Genomic DNA, 10082 nt, shown 5'->3' with positions numbered 1-10082 from the left:
CCATTCTCTTGATTCTTGAAATTTAATGTATAGGAGGCCAATCAGCCCAATGTAAACCTCCTACTGGGTTTGGGGGGGGGGTGGTCTCTTCCCACTTTTATCTTTTGTAGCCATGTCTTCTGTCTCCTCCTCTGTTCACTCCCTTCCCTAACTCGTTCAGAGAAGGTATAACACCTATATCAAGACAGAACCTTTCTGGAAAGAGAGTAACCTGGGAGGTTGAATATCACAAAGAAGAGCTCAGATTATCTCAGCCAGGGAAGAATACTTCAGGCAGGAACGCATCCAGCATTTTAGAAGTGTCTAGACCTAAGTAGGTTAGAAATTGAGACAGTACGTTAGTGACACCTGCAAGTACAAAACAGAATTATCAGCAAGCAAAAGCTTGTGCTGGTTTATGTACAGATAACTGTCTAAACCTGGACTGTGGCATCACTGTGCCTGGCTCCAGCTCCTGCTGTATCCAGGTGTTGGCAACCTGTGTTTTGGTCCCTAGATCCATTGACCCCAGTTCGCCTGGGTCGCTTGACTCCAGGTTGTTGACTCTCACAAAACCGTGACTGACACTAACCTTCAAAAGATGACAAGCAGCAGTGACATGCCGACTCTAAGAGGTCCGGTGGTTAGCCAGCAAGACCAGCTTTCTTGTAAAACTTGCCTCTGAGGCAGGAGAGATATCCTCTTTTTCTCTCCGGAGCACTTGTGCGTCTGGAGACAGCAGTTTTGGTCCCTGACCGCTTGCTGGCAGGGCGTGAAGGACGAGCCCCCGGTTTCCTGGGGTGCACGCTCCATCAGCCTAAGCTGCACCAGGCCCGTCACCTCGCCTCACTTTAGGGTTGGAGAGTTGAACTGCGGGTTCTGTTAGCTCCCTTCTAGGCTTTTGGTTCTCAGTTTTGGAATCGGCCTGCTTTTAGGTCTGGTAGTTCTGCTGTTTGATATTTTGTAGGGGAGGGGTTTCGTGTAGAAACTAAATCGTGTGCTTTGTACTAGTACAGAGTCACGAAGAACCCCTCAGCCTTATTTCCTTCGGGGCTAGGGGGTGGCCAGTACCACACTGCAGGACTTCCAGTGCCGCAGCCGGGAAGCAGAGAAGCTCTTGGTTTGTTTTCATCTTTGTTTAGTTTTTAACCATTGAAAAATCTAGCTCCCCTAAGGCACATGGCAAGCGTTCATTCAGTAACTGTTTAGGGAGCACCCGCTACGTGCCAGGCTTAACGTGCTCTTGGCGTTACTGGGAAGTCATTTATGATTTTCATGCTTTGGGAGGCCTTAGTGCCGGGGCGTTGCTCCTACCTTGCTACCTGTCGTGAGGTGAGGGAAGGAGAGGAGGAAGTTCCTTTACTTCGCCAATTGAATCTTGAGGAGATGGCCATGCAGAGGCCTGTTGCCATCAGTGGAACTGACTGTGGATCCCCTTGGTGGAACGGACTCTGGTTTTTACTGCATCGTTTTGTTCCAGATTCGACATGGAGGAGCAATGGCACCTTGTTTACTTTTGGCCTAAGCAACAACAGTGTTTCCCTCTTTAGGAAGACAAATCCAGACCCTGCCGGGCAGAGGGGTTCATTGCAAGGCAGGGAACGGGGAGGGGAAGGCCCAGCAGCAACTTCACAGTCACCACCGCATCCGGTCGTCTTGCAGAGTCCGGGCAGGGTGGCAGCTGCTTCCGACTCTTAACAGTAAGCAGCTGGGGGCAGGGGGAGACCTTGGGGAGGAAACTGGGAGATTCCAGCTGCAAGCTCGGACTTGAAACACAAGGAAGGGAGGGCCTTGGAGTTTTTCAAGGGCAACTTTCATTTTCCCTGTTACTAAATGCTAGAGGGATTCTGCAGAGCAAAAGTGACCCAATTCCGGTAGAAAAGTCAATGAAATATTTACTGCCTGGGCATGAGATATCCACCGTGCTGTCAGGTCCCTCTGACCATGTAAGTTTTATGTTTTATTCAGCAGATAATTATGGCAAAATACATTGCAATTTATTCTAGCTGTTCGAAAATCCAAACTCGGGGTATTTCGTGTCCTCATATCTCCTGGGTACATGTAGTTAAGCAGCCTGCTAACTGGGGCTGGGGACTGTAGCCCAGATCCGGCCAGGATAGAGGACCACTTTGGCTTCACTGTCACTTCTGGAAGGCTCCAGTCATCATGTCCATTTACAGCTCAGACCTCATGGCCTCTGCATCCTGGGACCTAGCTGTCAAAAACTTCAAGTTGAGATTCTTGTCTGATTAAACCAAACTGAGCATCTGTCGTGTAATTCCCCACCCACCACCATACCAGCTGCAGAAGCGAATTAATCTGAGTCACTACCAAGCACGACTGGATCTGTTCAGTCAGGTTCCTTGTAACCATCCCTCCTTTAAACCCATCCCTCCGTCCTCCTCACTCACCTCACCCGGTGTCTGTGAATAGAACTATTTGCCTTGAAATAAGGCTTTTTCTCTCTTTTAAGCCTTCCCTGTTTCACGGGTTTCTGTCCGCTCTCCCTGGGCCTTGACTCGGCTGTGGAGAGAGGCCGCCCCTGCCCTGAAACCCTGACTTGTGCTGGCGGTGGATGTTCTGGGCAGTTTCAGGTCTGCCAGCCCGTCCTCCGCTGTACCTCTGCCCCTCCGTCCCGCCCAGCTGTGTCCGGCTCAGCCTTCCACTGTCAACTCTGCTCTCTGACAGCTGTCCTGACGTGGGAAGCAGGAAGGGAGCTGGAGTGGTCTCTCTCACAGTCAGCCTTTCGTGACGTGTTTTTGTGGAGTGCGGAGGTTGTGAGGTGTCCTCTCTGAAATGCCTTCTTCCCTGGGCAGCAGTGGAGGCTGACATGCTCCCGCCTGCCTTTCTGCCACACACCCTCCCCATGTGTGCTGCTTTGAGCATCCAGATTGGGTTGCTGTTGCATTTGCGATTCTTGCCTGGAGTCCATCTAGAAATCGTATTACTGCTCTGAGGGCTGGAATAGCTACTAAGAACAGAATGCGTCATCGTAGCATCCGGCAGACGAAGCCAGAAGGTTCCTGCCAGGGGCCACCTCGGCATCCTGTGCTCGTGCCACCTTCTGTCTTTTGAGAACTTTAGCAACGTGGGTGTTAGCACGGATAGCTGAGGTGTCCTGCTACAAGGCCTGCACCATCAGACAGCCTTGATTTGGAGATGCTTCAGATTTATCTTAAAAAGCTCTTGGGAAAGTTATGGATGTTCTCCCCCAGGATTAGCATCTTTTCCTTTAGTTCATTCTCCAGCTGTTTTCCGATTGTCTGCTATGTGCAGGTTGTTCTGCTAGGCAGCCTTGGTACGTAAAAAAGAATGCATTGAGGAGCTTGCTGAAGAGTTGGGGAATTGAACATGTAGCGAACTCTTGAAACAGGAGACAAAATGAATACTTCAGCAGTGTTCACCTCTGAAAAGGGATGTCTCCACAGACAAAAGGGGCGAATGATCTCCACCAGGAAGAATAAGTTAGATGGGGAAGAGGGAGGTGTAGGAGGTAAGATTGTCCACACCCCAGGGTGAGGGAACCTCATCAGAGTGAAAGCAAAGGCAGAGGGTGGCACGGACATACCAGGAGATGAAACTGGAAAAGTAGGATGGGGCCAGAGGGTGGCTGCCATGCCAAAGAGATCGGACTCTGTTGTAGGTAGGAAATCACTTAAGATCTTGGAAGAGGAGTGGACCTAATCCAACCTGTTTTAGAAAGATTACTCCTACAGACCAAGGTTGAAATGACTGTGAAGCTATTGCAATAAGCAAAAGATGCTGAGATATGAGAGCCTGTGTTAGGGCTGTGACCAGGAGATCAGCAAGGAAGAAACTAAACCGAAAGAAACATGGCCTGGAAAGGGCGTTAACAGGAATTTCACAGAAGACGAAAGGGCCAATAAATATATTTTTAAATGTTTTGCCTCTATTTTTGGCTTCACCACAAATTAGTTAAATAAATTATAATACATCCATTAAAAGGATTACAGTGGGGTTCCCTGGTGGCGCAGTGGTTGGGAGTCCGCCTGCCGATGCAGGGGACGCGGGTTCGTGCCCCGGTCCGGGAAGATCCCACGTGCCGCGGAGCGGCTGGGCCCGTGAGCCATGGCCGCTGAGCCTGCGCGTCCGGAGCCTGTGCCCCGCAACGGGAGAGGCCACGACAGTGAGAGGCCCGCGTGCCACAAAAAAAAAAAAAAAGGATTACAATGCAGCCCGTTTAAAAATTAGGTTTTAGAAGAAGACTTAATCACATGAAAAACTATTTTTAGTCATTATTAAGTGAAAAGAACAGTTTATTAACCAGTATGAACACTATGCATTGACGTATAAGTGAAACATTCACAAAAAAGTGTCTATCAGGCATTTGAATGTTAGTCTGAAGCTCGGGAGAAAGAAGGGAGCTACAATTATACATACCTTGAAAATGGTTAAATTTGGGTCATATGAGGGTTATTATACCGTTTTGTTTTGTATATGTGTGCAGTTCTCTGCTAAATAAAAAAGTCTTACAAAACCCACCTGAAAAGAAATGATTAAGTTGGCAAAGAAAGTAGATTAAATGTGCTGGTTCACTAAAGCACGTAGAGCAGACCCGGCCGGGATCCATGTCCAGTAGGTTAGTTGCTATGATTATTGAACTTCATGGAGCGAGGATGGACAGGGTGACCCAAGGCAACAGAGGACAGTCTCCGTAGGCCTCAGGGAACCCCTGCGTGTCGGGCAGGAAGCAGAAAGGGGAGGAACAGCCGCAGGACAGGGAAGAAACACACAGATGGACTAACAGACAGGTAGAGGAGAGCCAGGAGGCCCGGGAGGGAGAGTCCGGAGCAGGTGTCCCCAGGGCCAAGTGTCCAGGGGGGCTTGTGTTGGACGAAGACCAGCGACCGGCAGGTTGTGCTGTTAGGGGATCCCTGAGGTTCGGTTTGGTTTGGAGTCTTAGGTTTGGAGGTGTGACACCTACACAGCATACTACGTGAGTCATATGTGTACAAGCCTGTGAGTTTACACACCCGTGGAACGAGCACCGGGCACGAGAGGCAGAGCTGCTTTCCGGCCACAACTGCAGCCTCCCAGAGCAGCCCGCCTGCAGCACCGCAGGCTGGTTTTGCCCGTTTCTAAGCTTTATATGCCCAGAATCACCCAGCCTGAGCTCTGCTGTCCGGCTTCCGCTCAGCACCACGTGGTGCGTGGGTGTGGTTCATCCCTTCTCACCACTGACGCTCCACTGCGTAAATATCCACAGTTTATCGTTCGGTTGTTGATGGACGTTCGGGTTACTCCCAGGACTGGGCTCGTTCTCTGGATACTCTGTTCTGTTCCCGTGGTCTCTGTGTCTGTTCTTGTGCCAGTCGCAAGCTGTGTTAATAACGGGAGCTTTGTGTTGTAGCAAGATTTCTCCACGATCGTTCTCCAGGATCGCTCGGGCTGCTCTGGGCTCTGCATTTCCTCTCACACTCTGAGTCAGCGTGTCAGTTACACACACACACCTGCCGCGGTTGTGATTTGAATTAACGCTGAATCCATGGGTAGTTTGGGCAGAACTAACACTTTTACGATACTGAGTCTTCCAATCTGTCATCACGTCTCCCTCCATTTAAGAGCTGTGTTACTTCTCCAAATAATGTCGTGTGGTTTTCAGCCTAGAAGTCTTAGTTTAGCAGACTTTGGAGAGAGCAGTTTTGGTGAAATGGCAAAAACTAAATTCTGAGATGTTAAGGAGGGAAATGAGAAACAGAGGTAGCAAATGTAGACTGTTCTTTTAGATGTTTGATGGTGAAAGAAAGGAAAATTGGTCTAGCCTGTGAGATGCAGACTCAGAAAGTTTGGGGTGAGAGTGACCTCTGAGGCTGTGGTCGAAGATCGGGGAGCGCAGAGGTTGGAAACAGAGTTGGTTGACGACACAAAGACGTGGGAGGTGGTCAGGGTAGCCTGGAGAAGGAGGAAGAACAGCAGTGTTGCGGGGTCGTTTTGAGGTAGGCTGTGTCAGGCCTGCGTTACCGTAGTAATGAGTCCTCAGGCTCGCGGCTGCTGGCACCGGGAGCCGTCCTGAGCCGTGCCCTTTGCCACTGACTGCAGCAGGCCCACGTGCAGGACGCTGCCCTCCCGGTCATCCTGACCCACATGTCCAAGCCCCTGTTTCTTTTAGCAGAACCTGTATTCTGTTTTCTCTACTGGAGGCACATACTTGTACATCTTACTACAAGAGTCCCTTCCTCCAGAGCATCTCAGTTCACTTAAGGTTGAATGGAAAGAGGCCCAAGACACTTGAGGAAGGTTTTGTGTTAGATATTCTATATATGGAGGAAACGGAGATGCTGAGGTATGGAGTTTAATGCTTACGTTACAGAAGGAGCTTGCGGGATTCGTGGGGACAAGTTTGTTTTGAAGTTTAGTGGAAATTAATTTACTTGGAGATGTTTTTAGGGTTGTGGTTGTTTGTCTTTAGATGCAAAGCTTTCAATACACACAGGGAAAATTGCATCTCTGTATCTAGCAAGGAGATTGTGTAAACCTACGTGCTATGTGTAATTATAATGTTTTTAAGAAAGTAAACAAGAAGACAGTGTTTTTCACGGTAGTACTTGCGGTGGTGGAACTGGCCTGCCAGTATTAGAAAGCAGACAGTAGGATATGGAAGATCTCGTTGGATTACTCAGTCATATTTATATCCACCAAATTTGGATTTGTAGCTTTAACAAGGAAGGGAAGAGGGACAGAGAAGGATATAATTCATTGTGGCTAAGATGTAATAAGCATTTTCATTAAATCCCAAATATCACATGTGTGTGCATTTTGGGAAATTCCTACCTGAGGGTGGGAGCAGGGGTGGGGACAGGAATATCTTGAGTGAAATCTGAGAAATTTTCAGAAGCCGGAATATACCTTTCCCAGTTCATCCATGGGACCTGCCACGTCTGAAACCACGCAGAAGCTTCCGTTTTTACACGCGCTCTGCACGCTAATGAAACATTTTAAAATCAGGAGGTACTAATCCATCTCAAGATTTGTTTTCTCACCTGTGCTGTATAATACAGCTGTCCAGAGCTGCTCCTTTGGTTTCTTCACATTGCCTTTCTTTCCTAAGTGGTCTGAAGGTTTAACCACATGTTCCCGACACATTCTGTGCCCCTCGGACTTCAGGGTGACTAAAGCTTTGCATTTCAAAGTCAAAACAAAAATCCTCCTTTAAAAAGTAATTCCAGTTTCACAAGAAAGGCTGATCTTTGAGAGTTCTTTTCAAGACAGGAAATGTTAGCATATAATGGATCAAGTGCCAGTGAAGTCTCTCCCTGCTCAGCCGTGCCCACGTTTAATGCTGCTTCCAGATAAAGTGCAAACCAGCCGTAACCCCTGGAGACAGGAAGGCCTGCGGGATGGAGAGCAGCTCCCACCAATGAAGGAACACTGCCTTCTCTAAACTTTTGATTCTTCTGACCCTCTCTGTGTTTAAACACCTTTTCCCAGGCAGACCATTCATTAGATGTTGGAAAAACCATAGCCTTATGGTCGACCTCTGCTTTTTTCCCCTGGTCTTCTTCCATCACTCCTGGCTCTGCGTCCTCCTCCAGTGCCGTCACCCTTCCCACTTCTGCTTAACCCCTTATGTTTGTGGGTCATAATCACATTCCCGCTCTCGGTCTCCGCTCCTCCAGGTCTCCTGTTTATTTCCTCTAACCCTGCGTCTTAGCTGTACCTGCCATCGTTCTCTTAACTTACGCCAGTTTGTCTCTGCTGTTCTGGTAAAGAGGTGCTCACCTCACTGAGAGCGTGGAGTGGCCTGGGGGGTCCTGGGGGCAGTGCCTGGGCCTGGCCGGCCTGGGGACACCTGGCGTTGCTTCTGCAGAGACCCAAACCTCGGGGACCAGCCAAGCGCATCTCCTCCTCCGTGCCTGGTCAGCTCTTACTGTTTGTCTGTTTGGAATGACCCTTTTTTCTGTCTTCTAACATCTACTGCCAACTCCCCTTTCTACCCAAGCTGAAGGCTGTAGCGCTCATTCATTCCTCTCTGTGGCCTTTACAGCACTTTGCATGCAGGACTCAGGCAGTGTGCTTTTACAGTGTTTTTGAGGTATCATTCACACATCATACAATCCACCCGTTTACAGCGTACAACGTAATAGGGTTAGTGTGTTCTCAGAATTGTGCGACCATTACCACAATCAGCTTTCTAACATTTTCATCATTCCCTCTGATCACCCCGTCCCACCCCAGCCCTGGGCAACCACTGATCCGCCTTCTAACTCTGGATTTGCCTTGTCTGGACATTTCATAAAAATGGAGTCGCACAGTGTGGTCTTCCGTGACTGTCTTCTTTCAGTCCAGATAATGTGTTCATAGTTCATGTTGTAGCATGTATCAGAACTGCCTTCCTTTTCATGGGCGAATCAATCAATACTTTTTGAATGAATGTTTTTACATTTCTATTTTTTATATAAATCTATTTTATTTATTTATGTATTTATTTTTGGCTGCGCTGGGTCTTCGTTTCTGCGCGCGGGCTGTCTCTAGTTGTGGTGAGCGGGGCCTACTCTTCGTTGTGGTGCGTGGGTTTCTCGTTGCGGTGTCTTCTCTTGTTGCAGAGCACGGGCCGTAGGCGTGTGGGCTCAGTAGTTGTGGCGCGTGGGCTCAGTAGTTGTGGCTCGTGGGCTCTAGAGCGCAGGCTCAGTAGTTGTGGCGCACAGGCTTAGCTGCTCCGCGGCATGTGGGATCTTCCTGGACCGGGGCTCGAACCCGTGTCCCCTGCATTGGCAGGCGGATCCTTAACCACTGCGCCACCAGCGAAGCCCCAGTATAATTTTTAAATTTAGATCTTCAGCCAGTTTTAAATTTATGTTTATGTATGACATGAGTAGGAATCTAACCACAGCTGGGCCCAGTTTTCCTAATACAATTCATTGGTTTCAAATGCATCTTGATCATATTCTAAATCCCACTGATCTAATTGTATCAATACAATGCTCTATCTAGTTAGTGCGCTTTTATACTGTTTTATAATCTGGTAGGGCAAGTCCTGCACCATTTTCCTTCCTTTAAAATGTTTTCTTGGCTCTTTCTATATATTTACACTTGAGAATAAATTGTAGAATCAGTTACCAAGGTTCAAAAAGAGCCTTTGGGATTTGGTTTGGAAATGTATTTAGAGTATATTTTTAGGTGAAAACAAAATCAGCTTATATAGAGTCGATATAATATCATTGCCATTTTGTTTCTAAAATTACATGTATGTATAATAAAGTCTCAAGGAATATATGACTATATATAGAAGTGGTTATCTCCTGATGCTAATATTATAGGTGATTTTGGGGGGGTGCCTTTTTTTTCTAAATTTTCTACAATGCATGTGTAATACTTTTTAAATCAGAAAACTCAAAGCCTTGAAAAACTGTTGTTAACCTAAAATACACTCATTAGGAACTCCATGACTATCAACAGAACCCAGATTAGAATAAAAAAATATTTCATGGGCAATAGCTACATGACTCGTGAAGATTCCTGGCTCAGAACATAAACCAGAGTTGTCCAGAGAATTCCTGGGAAGGATTAAGGTAAGAAACTGAAGCAGTACAACCTCATACCCTCCTCACTTACTTCAGCTGGTTGAAGAGACCTGAGAGCTGCAGCATTTTCACCGAGCAGTATCTCTGGGTTACGGCCTACGCGGCCGTGTTCACGAGGCCCCTTGCCTCTCTGGTTTTTCCCATTTCAGGGACTCTTATTCATATGATGCAGCCGGAGCTTGAGGTACACCAAGACGTCGTGTGGTCTGAATCTGGCCCTTGCACGTCCTGGTCTTTTAGCAACGTTTAGCAGAAAGAAGATTGCCAAATCTGTTCCCAGCTCTTTGCTATATTGATGTTTGAAAAAGCAGCCTAGTCATTCTTGGCTCAGAGCATCTAGGTTCTGTCAACAGTGTAATTGAAACTTGGATTCTTTTTGCATTTTAATCTACATGCTCTTTTCTGGGTAATCTTATCTGTTTAATAAAAACAACGGTAACAATAATGACAACAACATCTAACATTTCCCAAGCATTTTCTGTGTGTCTGGCATTGTACTGTACTTTATATGAATATCTCATTTTTATATATATATATATTTTTTTTTTTTTTTTTTTTTTT

General features: G+C 47.3%; 1 protein-coding gene across 5 annotated transcripts in view; it reads left to right on the top strand.

The window, feature by feature from the left end:
• Positions 1–10082, top strand: part of ERC1 (ELKS/RAB6-interacting/CAST family member 1) — a 348818-nt gene that overhangs the window by 331301 nt on the left and 7435 nt on the right. The window contains exon 19 of one of the 5 annotated variants that reach the window (XR_003001537.1): positions 9376–9995. The exons of the other annotated variants lie outside the window; for them this stretch is intronic. The gene's annotated coding sequence lies outside the window, so the exon portion shown is untranslated. Of the gene's footprint in view, positions 1–9375; positions 9996–10082 lie in introns of those variants that run through there. 5 annotated transcript variants of the gene reach the window in all.

This window comes from Neophocaena asiaeorientalis, unplaced genomic scaffold (genome assembly GCF_003031525.2).
Source record: "Neophocaena asiaeorientalis asiaeorientalis breed wild unplaced genomic scaffold, Neophocaena_asiaeorientalis_V1.1 scaffold150, whole genome shotgun sequence".
In the NCBI taxonomy this organism is placed as follows: Eukaryota; Metazoa; Chordata; class Mammalia; order Artiodactyla; family Phocoenidae; genus Neophocaena; species Neophocaena asiaeorientalis.
Note: the sequence above shows the minus strand (reverse complement) of the source record. Positions and strands in the feature narration are given on the sequence as shown.